The following is a 16,779-nucleotide window of genomic DNA, read 5'->3' on the forward strand; positions in this document are numbered from 1 at the left end:
AATACCACAATTAGAGTTGTTACTATTCTTAAATCCCTAATTGTCCCTAACTTTCAGAAGCAGGGGGCAACTGAATGGGATAATTGAGCATTCCTCATCTTTGGGTGAAGTTGTGAAGAGATAGGTGAACTGAACTGGAGAATTAGAAACACCCACATCCTCTAGACTATATGCTCTTTGAGAACAGAGAATGTATCTATGAAGTTTGTTGTATTGTTCTCTCCCAAATGGTTAGTGCAGTGCTCTGCACACAGTAAATACCATTAATTGATTGATGGAAATACAATCCTATAGCAGTATCCACCTACCTGAAATTAAACACTTTTCACTAGGGAACTCAGTGAAATTAGAACTCAGAAAGGAATCTGGCCCTTCTCCAGCCGGGATAACAATTAAGGGCAAAATTCCACTAATACACATCTTCTGGAAGAAGGAGGATCACACAGATAACATTCTCGCAGGCGTAAAGACCTCACCTCCTTTCAGTGAACCGATAGTCTTGATGGGCTTGATGTGCAAATCACCAGGTGAGAGCAGTTCCTTCTAGGTTTTATGTCTGATTGCAAGCATCAAGGTTCCATTTATCTTTCGCATGTGTGGGACTGCAGGCTTGGAAAAAAACTATGTACAATAGGACCTCACTGTCATAGGTCACTGTCATTGTTAGAGAAACGGTGAGGCTTAGTGGAAAGAGCACGGGCTGCGGAGTCAGGGGTCATGGATTCTAATCCTGGCTCTGGCACTTGTTTGCTGTGTCACTTTGGGCAAGCCATTTCACTTCTCTGTGCCTCAGTTACCTCATCTGTAAAATGGAGAATGAGACTGTGAGCCCCACATGGGACAATTTGATTATCTTGTATGGACCTTAGTGCTTAGAACGGTGCTTGGCACATAGTAAGTACTTAACAAATACCATTGTTATTATTACTATCGGTTTGCAAAGTGAACTAAGGTGGAATTATTAGATGGTCTCAGGCCTGAGACTTGTGCATCATTTGTCAGGTACTGTGCCATCAACTTGAAAAGGACCAACTGACAGACAGTTTATAAGCACAACAAAACAGTTAAATTTCCCAATGAATAGAACCATTAAATGCTTAATACAGTGATCTGCATATAGTAAGCACTCAATAAATACCATTGATTGATAACCATTTTGAAAAACATAGACTATTCCAAGCATTCCAGTTGCTCTTCCTCAGTGTTTTTTCCCCAGTGAGGCTAGTTCCAGTCCTTACTCTCTTTTAACTCTATTAACATGATATGCAGGTTTAGTAAGTATCCTTAGAAGGTCATAGTCAAAAGCTTCACCTGTGACAGATGATTTGTAGCTCAGAATGCTCTCCTGATTTGCAGTTTCAATAACTTTGGGAACCAGAGAGCAAAGGTAATTTTCCAAATGATACAACCTTTTGATCTGGGAAGATGACTGCATAAATTATCCTCTCCTTCCTTCCCCCTCCAAGCCCCATAGCAATCCCAGCTTGAGGCTCTATGATTCATGAAGGGAGTTGGACCAGGCAGTACTAAATTGGGGGGATGGGATATAAAGAATATTCAAAAATTCCCTGGGAACAAATGGATGAATAATAATAATGATTAAAAATGCCAAAATGGAATTGAATGCAAGCTAACAGATTTAATGTAAAAATTTCAAAATGGAGGGAAACAGATATCTACCTTGCCTTACATCTTTAGGTGTCAGGCACTCTTCAACTCTTCTGAAGTGGATTGATAAATTATTGGAAAAAGGAATAATCTTTACAGAAATACAATCAAATTAAAATAAAAAATTTATGAATAACCACTTGTCCTTTATCTCCCTAAATTTACTTATCAAAGAATACTATCCTAAAGTCAACATTATAGTTTGTGAAGTCCATTTGATTGGAAGTAGGCCAGAGACAACTTTGCACATAACTACATAAGCTACTAACCTACACCATCTGGTTTAGCCACACTCCTCCTTGAGGAGTTCTTGGGAATAAATATGAAATTGAAATAAAAATGAAATAGGATGTGAGTAGATATCACCAATGCTGACAGAAAAGATCTTTCTGGTTATATGTTTGCAGAAGCATCCAGCAGAGAGCCTGAGGTGGCTTATAATTATTTGTAGATTTGTTTTAAATGCATCTTTTTACTTCTGAAGGGAATTTCTTACTCTTATTCACTTAAAATAATCATTCCTTACTTTCCATTAAAATAACATCTTGTTTCCTAACAGATGTAATCACAACCATTTTGCAGTTTTAAGTTTATAGATGTTTCAGCTTTTTAGAAAATTCCATTGTGATCCAGGACTAGTAGATGGTGAGCACGGGGTGTTTTGCTGGAATTTTATTTTCTACTGCTGAAGCCTTTAAATTTCTTAACCTGGAGAAAGGATATTTTCTCTACATAATGGCATAGAACTATCTTCAGCATCAATTTATGTTGTTAGAGGCACTAGCTTGATTTGTGATTTACCAGTGATATCTTGAACTACTTAATCTCCTTAAGACCTAGCAAAAAATACTCTGTGTCAAATATTACAGGAATTTCCCTGACATCTTTTACCTGAGGATCCCATCGTGTACTATCAATGTTTCTTAATTTTCTAGACACTATTTGTAAAGAGAAATAATGAATCCTAGAGAATAATGAAAGAGAGTGTAGGAAGATAAATTCTTAGATACATATTTTTTTGAAATTCAGGCAATCTGAGGTATTGAAATTTCCTATTTTGGAGCTCTTTTAAAATAGAATAGATTACCAATCACTTGGGATGTCGAGAGCACTGCTTTCCCCATTAATGATGCTATACAGCCTTGGATGGTAGTTCACAATAAATCAGGTAGTGCTTGGCCCAGATTCACAGAAAACCATTGTAATGTTTGGGGTTCTTTAGTGGGAAGGGTTATTTCTGGCTGGTTGGTTATCAATTGTTTTAGCTCTGGTTGTATCAGCTGTTCTCTCACTAGAGGCCTCAGACAGTATACAAGGTAAGGAACTGCCTAAGGGCAAAGAGTGGTGGAGGAGGTGGTAGTTAAAAATTTAAAAGCCCCCAGCCCACATTTGAAGCAGGATCTGTGTTAACTCTGTGTCCCCTCCTAGATCTTGGAGGATTGAATCAATTTCCATATGACTTCATTGTCATTCTGTGTGCTTGAACCAAATGTACCTTAGGCAATTCTTGCCTATATCATATAACCATTCAGAGCACTCTACTAGAGTCTTAGGCACACCTAACAAAAGTAGAAGACACAGTATCAGGTCGTGAGGCACTTACAGTGAATGGGAGGGGCAAATGGATAGAAATTGCTAAACTTGTAACAGGTAAAAGGGTAATAGTGTAAATTCAATGACTGGGATGGTGGGAGTTAATTAAGGAATGGCTCCTGGAAGAGGAGGGTTCTCTTCAGAAAGGCGCTGAAGATACTGTCCAGATACAGAGTTGATGATACTATTTTTTTAAAAAAAGCATGTTAGCACTTACTATGTTCCAGTTACTGTACTAAACACTGGGGTAGATACAAGATAATCAGGTTGGATACAGTCCATGTCCCATATGGGGCTCACAGTCTTAAAACCCCTTTTACAGATGAGGTAACAGGCACAGATAAGTGAAGTGACTTGCCCAAGGTCACACAGCAGACAAGTGACAGAGCTGGGATTAGAACCCAAGTACTTGTAACTAATAGATCCATGTTCTATCCACTAGGACATGCTACTTAGGAAATAAATTGTAGTCTATGGAAGGAGGAAACCACTGCCTATTATTTAGTAAGTTGTTCAAGTTCTGAGGTATAAGAGAAAATAGCACTTGGGACCACCAAGCATTTTATGTTTAAGAATCCCTGCTCCTCCTGCCTCCCCCCCCCCCCACTTTGAACCCTGCTACTTAGTTTAAACAGAGCAGGGTTTATTAAAAGCCTTTCAAGAAGCAGAGGCTGATCTTTCCATTATAGAGCTTCTATCTAATTAGCAGCTACCTTCTAGAAGAAGCAAGTTAAAAATGATCTGCAATCCATAAAACAGCTCACAGGCATGCACTCTGGGTAAACTAGACATTATCTGAAGGCCTTGAGGGACCATAGACTTTGAGGATTTAAAGCAAGGTTCATGAAAGGCTGATTCTTGTGGTTGACTGAAATATTGCTAGCTGCTTTCTGCTCCATTTCTGAGGACTGGGCCTTCTTGTTGAGGTCTTTCATAGATATTCAGTTGCACTTTATTTTTTTTTCAATATCTGTGCCTCTCAGTGAGTATGAAAAGGGATTTTCTCCTTTTAATGTTTGGGTTGATTTACTGTGACCCTGCCAAGAAGCAGGTTAAGGTCTCTTCCAGGTCTCTCTACCTAACCCCAAATTTCAAGCACTTAATACAGTGCTCTGCACATAGTAAGCACTCAATAAATACTATTGAATGAATCATGTGCTATCATTTGATAAAAGTTTGTATGTTAGAGATGGGACAGTTTATTAAATCCATGTATGTTTACATGGATTGACATTGACATGTCTATGACATGATAAAACTTATGAAGCCATGAAGGGCATATATAGAGAGAATAGAACATAAAATTATAGTTCATTCCTACAATATCAAGGAGAGGGAACATGCTCTCAGGTTTAGAGATACAAAACAAACAGTAGGGAGCACATTCACACAGCAAGTGGCAAGGATAGAGAAGCAGTGTGGTCTAGTGGATTAACCATGGGCCTGGGAGTCAGAAACATCTAAGATCTAACCCCAGCTTCACTACTCATCTGCTGTGACATTGGGCAAATCACTTGACTTCTTTGTCCCTCAGTTATCTCATTTGTAAAATGGGGATTAAGACTGTGAGGCCCAAGTGGGACATGAACTGTGTCCAACCTATCTTGTCTCTATCCCAGGACTTAGTACAGTGCGTTACATATATGTAAGCACTTAACAAATGCCATTAAAAATAGCTTATAGAATTCATAGCAATGGCAGCTTGTGTAGGCAACAGATTCAAGATAAATGGGCAACCATTAATAGTATTTGAGCCCCCACTGTATGCACAGCATTATACTAAGTTCTTGAGAGAGAGTTACAATAGTTAGTAGACATGGTCCCTGCCTTCAAGAAGTTTATAGTCTAGTGGGAAAAAAAGATACTAAAATAATTTATGGATAGGAGGAAGAAGGAGATGATAATATGTAGATAACAGATTACTGGGGGAAAAGAAGGAATATTAAATGATCCATTTCTAAACATTATAATGAATGTCAAGGATAAGTATTGCATGGTTTCCCCCAACCATCCAGGTGTCACTGTTAGAGACTGAATTCTGGGATGGATGGAACATTGGTCTGACCCAATAAGGACATGTGACAATACAAAAGAAAAACTGCTGCTTAAATCATGGTTTAGGGGAGATCTACTTTGTGCCTTTGGGTGAATCCAGCTTTCCCTTCTTCCCACCTGCGTTGAGACCCTATTTGAAGGGACATTGATGAAATGTAGACAATCATCTTAAATCCCCCTAAGATCCAAAATACCAAGTTTCTGCCTGTGAAGTTTTCCTACATAATACATTCACAATTTTATATTCCTTCTCTAAATGAAAATTTTCAGGTGTTTTTCCTGATAATAAAATCAGTTTAAGCTTAAAACAGAACCCAACTTCCTACATCAAGGAGAGAACAAAATTGTCTATTTTTCAGCCTTTTCCCTTTCCCCATGGATGAAACCACTGGTCTGGGTTGTCTAGGTGATATTGTCTGCTTTGAATCTGGTTCCCTTCCAGAGGAAATCTGGGATCTTGATTGATGAGTTTCCCTGCAAGAATAGAAGTCAGCTACTAATCTGCTGCACATAGGACCCTGGATTTGGAAAGTTGCAATAGTTTTTCAGGATCAGAGAGTTTTTTAAAAAGAGAAGCGGGATCCATTAAGGATCTTCTTGACTGTATCAATACCTTCCCAAGAGTGAAAAGAAAAGTTAAAAAGGAGCCCATTTATTTTGAAAATTATTTTGATGAGGACCTCATTTTGTAGAGAGCAAATATGCATATGATTCGTAAAGTTCTAGTGGTTCTGTATGCCTAGAGTTGAAGCAGACATGGTAGTATGTCAGTTCTTCATGATTTGCAAACCCTGTAAACATACATGGATTTAATAAACTGTCCCATCTCTAAAACGAGTCATAAAAACTATTATGAGGATAATCTGGGGATTAAGTCTCTCTAATAGAATGGTTTGTCAGAGCAGGTCAGAGAGGCGTAGAAAACTGTTATATCTGTATGTACAAGCTGCAGATTAAAAGGGGACTTCTGTGGGATTTTCTGTTTTAGTTTCAATCTTTTTTAATCTCTCTCTGAAAAAAACAAAAATGGACAATAAGGTACCTACAAAACCATGCCACAAGTGACAAACCTCAGTTTAAAACTATGAAATCAGGAAAGTTCGAGGTAAATCTTCTTACTCCCTAATGGGACTTTCAAATTGCAAAACCAAATACCAAATTGGTATTGCAATACCAATGTTGGGTAGCATATTAAAGAGTAATGTCCCAACCCCAAAGCTCTGCATTGTCAAACTGAGAAACAGCATGGCCTATGGGATAGAGCATAGGCCTGGGTGTCAGAAGGACCTGGGTTTTAATCCCAGCTCTGCCACTTGACTGCTGTGTGACCTTGGGGAAGTCACTTAACTTCTCAGTGCCTTAGTTACCTCATCTGTAAAATGGGGATTGACTGTGAGCCCTTTGTGGAACATGGACTGTGTCCAATCTGATTAGCTTGCATCAATCCCAGTCCTTAGTACAGTGCCTGACACATAGTAAGAGCTTAACAAGTACTATAAAAGAATTAGCCCAGGGCAAGCTAAGGATAAGAAAAAAAATTCAAATTTCTGGTCATGAATGTTTTGCTTTTCCCCAGTGACTCTGAGACCCTAAAGGGAAGGGAAAACCCCAGCTGATTGGAATGGGTATTGCTGCATAAAGATTATGGGATGGAGTTGTGACTTCTACCTTCATTCCACTCCTAGTGTGGTAAATTTGTGCCTTCTCACAAACTTTAATATTTGTGTCAGTGAGAAACCAGGGATGATTTACATTCAGTTCTATAAACAAATTGTTAATATTTTAAGTGCCTTTCATGATCCTGAGTCTAATTAATTAAAGGTTTATGAAAAACAATTAGGGTTTTGATAGGAATCACCTTCTATCCAATCCCAGGTCTATGTGGGAAACGAGAAAGGTTACAAAGGCATGGGCTGAAATTTAGAACTGCAGTGAATAAGAGAGCACTCAAATCCCACATGGATTGAGGAAATTAGGACATTTGGTGCCAGATTGTCTGACTAATTAGATTTCTATCAACTCCAGAGGGACTGGCTGATGCAGCATTTAATTTAAAGCACTAGCAGCCGCTCTTTTCCTTTTCCCATGTCTTTTTACAAAATACTGATATTTATTTCATCATGTAATGCCTTTGCCCCGGCTCAACCTAGAACTCTGGGCCAAAGCCGCCATCCTAGTTTCCCCAGTCTCCTCTTTTAAAAGGAAATTTTGAGTTCTCTACTAGGAAGCAGCGAGACACCAAACAAAGAAAATGAATAGGGGAAATGAGGGAAGGAGAAGAAAGGGAGCCAAGGAACCCCAGCATCTTGATAGAATATGAAGCACATTCCTTCCACTGTTTCTCAGTAACCCTTTTTAAGGTTAAACTTGATTGTTCACTTCACTGCAAAGAGTTTTGAGAAACATTATCCTGAGTAGTGCAGCACTTGTCCAGGAAAAAAAAAGTTTCCTTGTCTATTTGAAGCAGACATAAAATGGTTAATAGAGACCACAGTTTGGTGTGTGTTGTCCTAAAGTGAGTAGCTTTTGAGATACAGGAACTTTAAAGTAATTTCTTGTCAGCAGGCAACTGCAAAAATTCACATATCCTATTTAGTGAAAAATGATTATGCTATTAATGCTATTTTATGTGATGGGTATATAATTAACTCAATTGATAGTATCACCTTTCCCTACCATCTGTGGTACTGCTCCTCTCAGATTATTTTACTTCAAAAAGATAATGGAATTAGGCTACAGATTTTACTTCAATAAAGCTGGAAACTCATCCTTCAAATACTTGGTCAGAGTTGAGAGAATTTCAGTGCATAGAAAATATCTAAATTGCATTTTAAATATACGATGGAGCTAACCAATGTCTTCAATCATTCATTCCTTAAAACCCCAGCTGCGTGGATTACATATGAAGGAGCATAACTTCAGCCTCATATGAAATCAAATTCATGGCATATTCTCCCCCTTTCATGTTCTTCATATTTTTGTTTTCGTGATGGGTATCTTTCCTTGTTTGAGAGACTGTAGGGGGTGCCTTGTTAGAACAGGGATGTGTGGTAGAGTATTTTCCTAGATGCACCTATACAGATCTTATAGGTTTCTTGGGGGTACTGAACAGGGCTCAGTGCTTAGAACAGTGCTCAGCATATAGTAAGTACTTAACAAAGTACCATAATATTGATTATTGTGCTATGGTGCTCCTGTAGGTGGCTTTGTACTCCAGGAGTCTAATACTAGGGCATGTGGCTGTTTGGAATTCAGATTTAAATTCCCTGACTGGTAATCAGTGTATCTGATGATCAGCCCCACATTTAAAGGGGGATGTCATACCCCAATGGGCAAAAGTATGAAGCATTTGACCAAGAGAGACACAGGAATGAATTCAGGGACTCTGTTGACCCTGGTTCATAAAAATGGGCTGAATATAGCTCTCCTTATAATTACCTTCCATACCTGAACTGCAAACATCTCTAACTTCAAGAGCTCACCAGTTCCTTCATCTGACTCAAGGCATTGCAGTGCCCTGGTCTGCTCAGGCTATAAACTCAGATAGAAACAAACTCAGTGAGTCCCATGCCTGTGTGCAGAACTCAAATAGACTGAAAAAAATCCCACAAAAAACAAGTTCAGAAGAAAAATCCTCAATCCTAGAATTCCTTCCTCTCTGAATCTCACCTTGAGTGCAGTCAGTCAAGGAGCTAGCCCCATCAGGTGTTGTTCAGCTTCTCTAAAGATGTCTCTGGGAGAGGAAGGTAAGCAGCTTTATCCAATCCTGTTAGAGAATCTCTTGACTGACTTGGATTGTATTTTAAGAAGGGTTGTATATTGCCAACAAGATCATTGTGTATAAATTTTAGAATTGGTAGTGATTTCTCTTTAAATTTGAAGTGGTATGGCATAAACTGAGCATAAACCTGAACGAATAGTGGAAACAAATATCTGTTCTGGGCCTGAGTTTGCTGGCATTGCATAGTCCCTCCTTGGGCCCTTAGCTGAGTTGTCCTCTTCCCAGCCTGATTCAGGTAACCCAGGAGAGTGGAAAGTGCTTTGCCCTTATAAGAGGATTTAGATTCCAGAAAAAGACACACAAATACCATTTAAACAAATCCCAAAAGGTGATGAAGGCACGTAATTATTCCCTTGATTCTGCCTCTTAAATTGACCACAATTCACCATTATTTTGTGTCAGTGTGGATCAGCCAGGTGAGTTTGAGCCATCATTTCCAGATTCACCTCTTTCTTGACCAGCAGCCTCCAACCAAAGTGTAACGCTTCCCTGTAAAGGGGAATCTATTTTGTTTGTAATAAAGCTGATTATCATAGATAAATGTATCTAATTAGTCTCATTTGCTGACACACAAGCCTTTAATTGCAAGTTGAATAATTAGACATATCTGCATATGCAAATGAATATGGGTATAGTATGTCAGTCTTTAACTTGATTTCTCAAGAGACAAATAACTCTATATTTCAGGAGAGAATGATATATTAATTTACATAGACAAATAACTTTATTTAGAATGAGCTGCTCTCATGTTTGTTTATATAAAGCAATACGTGAAGAAATATAAGAGATTTTATGTAGAATGAAACAGCTGGGGGATTCTAATTTATGAGGGAAAACCCTTGCAAACCTTCATGTTGCATGATGCAGTCAATGAAAGATGCCAGCAGCTGGTGTTTTCCACAATGAAAATCTCATTGCTGAGGAGATAAACGTGCAAACCATCCTATCGGTAGCTAAGTTTCACCTTATTAGAAGCATTAACTCTTGAGGCAGCGTTATATTATTGTACTTCTATGTGGAACCATGCTGATGTAAAGGTATTTTGCTTTTTAAAATCCCTACCATGGAGCAGATCCAAAACAAACCATTTTTTCCTCTCTCTATCTTTCTTGCTGGTATTTCTGCATTCCCTTCTCTCTCCTTCCTCCCCTCCCCTCTCAGCAATGGTGGATTTTATGACGTTATCCTTAAACTGTTTGGCCTGTTGTTTTCAAACCAGATGGCCACTGCAGCACTAGCAGTGGTCTGCAATTTGGGCCCAGGTGCATGCCGGGATATGTGTCCCTCCTCCAGCTGGATGTGCGTTGCATACTAATCACACTGCATGATGGCAGGCTCCTATATCTAGTCACCCCAATTCGGCAGGTTGGAGTTAGATTTGTAGCGGTGGAAATAGGCGGGTATTTCTTCTCGCTTTGGTTTTAAATACAGCAAGTTAGACCATCACCAGTGCTTTTGTTTTTAAAAATAGTCTCGACTATGATTATTGTTAGCCTGGAGGAAAAATATCAAAAGATTATTTTGGGTGATTTTTTTTTCCCCAGTCCCAGTTTTGCTTTAACTCTGAATTATCCTTCAGAAATCTCGTTTTTAAGGGTTTGCCTCCATGAAGGAATGACTGTTAAATAAGAGCAATTGCTGTCCTCACCGTTCTGAAGATGGGCTTAATATAAAGCTAGAGCAGAAAACTGATGGAAGGAATACTGTGGCGAGTTATTCCATTCTGACCTCCAGAGAAATCTTGACTCAATAACTGTCCCTTTCCCAGCATGAAGATTGCCGCAGTTGGTTTCTTTGCGAAAACCCTCAGTTCCTCTGCTGGAAATGGCTGCAGCCCAAGCCCTCCCGTGCACCTAGCTGCATCCTTCCCTGACTTGTTCCTAAATGCGTCTTTCCTGGTGCAGCGTGACAGTGTGACTATGCTTTGTTGAGCGCACAAGTCATTTCCAAAAGGCACTTAATTATTTTTGAAGTGAGTCCTGATAGTAGTGAAGCACAAGGGTTTACACTGCTACAGATGCATAATAGTAGAAATATTGCTCAGAAAGAAGTCTGAAGTAATCTAATTAGGAAGCCTAAGCCTAGGTGGAATTAATGGGGTTGCTAATTATGTCCCTGGTAAGCCTAGGTTGTAGCAATATAAATAGTGTTATTAATGCTGCCCACAGTCATCGGGCGACAGGCCTGGTCCCAGAAGCGGCCATCTCTGGAGGAGAGAAGTTGTGTGTGGCTCCTTTTTCCTATACCACCTTCTAGGGTCTCTCATGCCCTGCCTATTCTCCCTCCCCCCCCACCCAAAAACGTCATCCAGGATTAACTATTGTGTCCTCACTGGGATTTATTAGACAAATTTACATATTCTATAGAGAGGGGGTGGGAGTCCTGGCCCTGGGGGAGAGTTCCTTCTGACTCCCCGGTCTCTTCCCTCACGGTGGCCCCTCTTCTTCGTCCTCCTGCAAAGCAAAGAGGAATTGAGCTGCACCTCTGCAGTTCCTTCCCTTCCAGAAGGCCTCTGCTGCAGAACCCCCACCCCTCCCCATCTCCTATTGCCATGGCAACTGGAACCATGATGCTGACAGGAGCTGACACCGTCCCAGTTCAGCCCACTTTCCTCCCGCTTGCCAAGGAGCGTTAGAGCCGGCAGAGGGCAGCACTGACTCAAGCCTGTTAGGAATTTTTAGCTGAAGATGGGGGGAGGGGAAATATGCTGAGATGGGGTGGGGTGGGGGGTTGGTGGGGAAAGGAGAGAGAGAAAACAGAAATGAGAGCTTCTCTAGACTTAGAAACATTTATCTTGAAATGGGAGATCTCATCTATGAACAGACTAGCACAAATCTGGGGGTACCCCAAATATGAGAAACTAAAATGAGGAGTAAAGCCAGTTTCCTTTATACCGAATGGACCCCAGTGGAACTGATATTTCATTTCGACTTTTGTTTTGGCTCTGATTTCTGTTGGAGTTACTGCCCCTCACCTCTTCCATCCCTGGTAAACCCTAAATGAAGTGGTATTTTATCTCTTGGCTAACTGTGATACGAAAGAACACAGAGTTTGTCACACTGTCAGGGTCCCTTCCTATTACCATCGAAAAGACAATCATATAACAAACAATTACAGTCAAAGGACTGTGATTCGAGGCTAATTCACAATAGTCTTTCTCTCTAGTCCCGCTGTAATATCAATTTAACAATAAGTAAAGGTTTCCGATAAGGGAGCAGGGTTCAGTTGATGTATGGGTCCTTGATATGGCTTCTGAAGCTGCTGTTGCCTGTTAAGAAGTCAGATTTTTGTCTTCCAATAGAAAAATACTTGGAAAACATAGTGATTTAGATAGAGAAAAGATTGGCGCAGACCAGGGAGCAGTTACAGTTCCCATCCCGGCTCTAGCAGAAGCAGCTAAATGCCAATGTTATTTTTAAAAATTTTAGGATAAAATAAACAGGATCTTTTTCAACAATCTCCTTTTTATTTGAGCTTTTCATTCTTGAAATTAAAAAAAAATCCTTCGTGTGTTTTCTATGTTTCCCAATCACCCAAAGCAGATTCTATTAATGAAAATTATTAGAAAAAAAATCCAGCCAGGGGAGAATCCATCAGCTTCTAAATTACATAGCATTAAAGAGAGTAAACATTTTAAAAAGAAAAGATGGGAAGCTTGACATCATTTTTTTTTCTGCAGCTGGTGTGACATCTAACACTGAGCAAAACAAAATATTCCTCTGACTCTTAGTATGAAGGATTCAACAACTTAAGATCGAGAGGAAAATGAAAGGACAGGAAGAAAAAGAAAAGCATTAAAATATCTCTGATTACTCACATTAAACAGATATTGTGAGGATATTGTTAATAAGATTAAAACAGTATAATTGCGGTTGCCAGCATGGAATTCTCACTTTATTGGAAAGCTTTATTACCAACCCAGACCTGTCATTAGCCAAAAAAGGGTTAATTCTAGCTAATTTCTCTTAGGACAGTTTTTTCTAAAAATACTGCCCTTGTAAGAGATTTCACTAGCTGAAGGTCTGGTACAGGAAGACAAATGTGTCCTATATAAAGAGAGCAGAAACAGTGTGGCCCTGTGGAACGAGCACAGGCTTGGGGGTCAGAGGACCTGGGTTCTAATCCCAACTCTGCTACCTGTCTGCTGGTGACATTGGTTAAGTCATTTCACTTCTCTGTGCCTCAGTTACCTCATCTGTAAAATAGGAATTAAATACCTATTCTCCCTCCTATTTAGACTGTAAGCCCCATGTGGGAAAGGGACTGTGTCCAACCTGATTAACTTGTATCTTACCCCAGCATTTAGAACAGTGCTCGGCACATAGTTATTGCTTAACAAGTACCCTTGTAATTATTATTATAAGTAGTATTACTATCAGTATTATTATTAGGTAACTGCACTGAAATGACAGGGGCTGCTCAGGCCTGGGTATAAAACCCTTCCACTTTCCTCAGAGGGCAGAAGAGGGAAGTAATCTCCTCCTCCTTGAGGTCCTCCAGGAGAGTTCTACCCAATAATCATAAACCACAAGAGGCAGGGCATCCACCTTTTTATTTGTCAACCTCAGAGGTCAGAGCTTTACCCTCTTCCCACTGCCTCCCAACAATCCACTCAGATTGAGGTATCACCTCTTCTGCCATTTAATAATAATAATAATGTTGGTATTTGTTAAGCGCTTACTATGTGCCGAGCACTGTTCTAAGCGCTGGGGTAGACACAGGGGAATCAGGTTGTCCCACGTGGGGCTCACAGTCTTAATCCCCATTTTACAGATGAGGGAACTGAGGCACAGAGAAGTTAAGTGACTTGCCCACAGTCACACAGCCGACAAGGGGCAGAGCTGGGATTCGAACTCATGAGCCCTGACTTCAAAGCCCGTGCTCTTTCCACTGAGCCACGCTGCTTCTCCATTTCTTTCGTCAGATTTAGGTTTATAGGGCAGAGTGCTTTCTGTGACATAAATCCCAGTTTATTGGCTGAAATGGGTTTTAATACCACCCAAAACAGAAACAGTCTCTCTGAAAGCCCCTGGCATTGAAATCCTCTCTTGGTTAATTGAGTACGCGTATAGAGCTGTCAGAAGTAGCCCTCAAGAGGCCACAGAAATCCACATGGCTGAGAACAATTGCGCTTCTAGCTTACATTTTTCTTCCCCTTTCTTTCCTGTCATCTCAGAAGTACACATTTGATGCAAGATGTGAGTTCTCCCTCTAAACCCACTGTTAGGCTCTGGAGAATTAGCTGGTGGACGTCACACAGAGAAATGTACTGCACTGAGATACATGAGACCTGTAGATTATTTATCCTTTTTCTTGCTCAGTGTTTGCTAATTTTGCTCCAGCCCCTTCTTTCCTTTTAAGTGGGTGACAGGTGCAGATTGATGGTTCCTTCAGGCTGTTTTATGTGGCTGCACCACCCCCACCCCAACCCCCACCAAACCAAGACTAATGCCCAAGATGTGACCTCTCTGGGAGAAACCCTAACTGCATCCCCTCTCTGCCTGCAGTCGAGAGTCTTTCTCTTAACATCACAGCCACAGGAATATTCTCTAATGGTAAACTTAATCCCAAATTGAATATCTGAAAATTTTAGTGTGACTTGCATGTACTTACAGCATATGAGCATCTTTATGCCTGAGTGTGCGCATACACACACACACACACACACACACACACACACACACAACACTCCCATAAATTGCCCTAGCTAATTGCTTTCCCATTTTGTGTGTCTGTTATGTATCCTGTTTATCTGTCAACTTTCTAAGATGCTGACCAAGCTCAACTCAAACATTTTTATGAAGCATTTAACAGAAAAGATGGACAATCTACAATTACACAAATTTATTGTTCTTGTATGTTTTGCTGACAGGCAGGTCTTAGTTTCATGAGATGGATCATGTGATCACAGGGTATTGTCCCAAAATCTGTAGGAGTGAAGTATTTAAGCTCTCTTTTCTGCAAATATTTTTGCATTTCCCCAACCTCTTGCCCCTCTCAGGAGGGCACCTGGAGAGTTTCCAATACTCCACCAGACTCGGCTATGGGAGGGAGAGTCAACCAGAGGCTTACCCATTCCATTCCTAGCTTGGGCAGTGGCTAGTGAGTGGAAAGCAATCTGCTACAAGTAAAAACTCCCCTGTCCTGTGCAGCAACAGCATAGGAGAGACTTGAGGCAGAGACTCAAGTTTACTGTGTGGAAGAAGGCAATGGTAAACCCCTTCTGTACTTTTACCAAGAAAATTCTATAGATACACTACCAGAACGACTGCAGATGGAGGCGAGGCATTTTAGGAGAGATGTGTCCAGGGAGTCGCTATGGGTCAGAGACGACTCTACAGTATAAGACAACACAAAGCCCTTACCTTTCTGTTTGACTGACTTTGGATCTAGCCTTTGATCCTGGCCTTATGGAATTAGGAAAAGGGTACTCCTGAGGTGGACTGTGCTCTGCACACAAGTGATCAATAAATATCATTGATGGTACTTAATTTTGAGCATAACGCAAAATATTTCATTGAGGGCTAACAAATTGTTGAAGAATTGCTTGACTAGTAATGAGCCCAATCTCAAACTGTAAAAGAAGGCTTTCGTTAAGATTTCTAAACATTTATTTTTGGTCTTTCATAAGTTAGAAAGACAACCTTAAGCCAGTAGAAGGGAATCTTCTTTCAGTTTTGGGGGTGGTACTCAGTAAAACCAACTGCAGAGGCCCACTAAAGCCAGGCTTCCCTAATCTTCTAGAAAACCATTCCTTAGGAGCCCAAGAAGAACAAACAAAATGCTGAATAAATATCAACCCAATTAAGTATATTGGGAGAAAATAGACAACTAAATTTATTGAGCATCCCTAGATTATTTGAGAGAAACTCCCATATTAAAACTGCTCTACTCTACCCAGTAGCACCACATACAGTGTTATTTAGTGGGATATATCGTGCTCTGTCTTAATGAGATCAATCATCAGCCCTCTTCCATTACATATCCCTTTCTTTTCAAGATCAGGCATTTTCTGCTGTATTTTCCCGTTTTCTTTTGACAAACGTAATAGAAATGATAATTCCTACTATTTACCCAAGCACACTGCTTTCAATAAAGAACTTGCATTGGCCTCTGAAAAGTTGTTTAAAACACGTTATACACTTCTGGCTTGCCTCAGGGGTTTTTATCCTGAAATTCATTATCGCTCAAACAATGACAGGGAGACTTGCTTACGCTGGAGATCTTTGTTGAGGAAAATTCCTCTCAGACATTTTTCTACCTCAGAGAGTTTTCCTGGTGGGTTTTACAGTGTTTAACATTTCCTTCCTTCCGGGGCCTTTGCCACGATGAGAACCTCGGCACCGTCAGCCCAGAACCGAAAGCATGTCCCAAGCAATTGGTACAGACCCTGAGCTGGAATAGCTGCCGGAACAGTGACCAATGGGTGAAAACACAGCTGGGGAGGATGCCAGCTCCCTCCCCTGACCTGGGATTCACCCACAGCGTATCATCCGTGACTTCCATGGGGCACTCAAAGAGGCCCAGAGAAGCCTCATGTTTGCCTCTATTACTTGCAGTGGCCAGCTAATCGTTGATCTGGTGACTCAACTATTGTGCAGAAGGGTTGCTGTGCTGACTACAAGTACAATTGGAACACAAATGTCACTGCCTTTAATCTGTAATGGAGCTTCCAAGGAGAG

General features: G+C 40.4%; 1 long non-coding RNA gene and 1 other non-coding gene across 2 annotated transcripts in view; both read left to right on the top strand.

Moving 5' to 3' along the window:
* LOC120638580 overlaps positions 1-16,779 on the top strand; it is a 72,954-nt gene that overhangs the window by 35,409 nt on the left and 20,766 nt on the right. The window lies entirely within an intron of this gene.
* LOC114814023 lies at positions 15,089-15,226 on the top strand. The gene has a single exon (XR_003761766.1). It is a non-coding gene; the product is annotated as a small nucleolar RNA SNORA7 (small nucleolar RNA).

Source organism: Ornithorhynchus anatinus, chromosome 8 (genome assembly GCF_004115215.2).
Source record: "Ornithorhynchus anatinus isolate Pmale09 chromosome 8, mOrnAna1.pri.v4, whole genome shotgun sequence".
Taxonomy (NCBI): Eukaryota; Metazoa; Chordata; class Mammalia; order Monotremata; family Ornithorhynchidae; genus Ornithorhynchus; species Ornithorhynchus anatinus.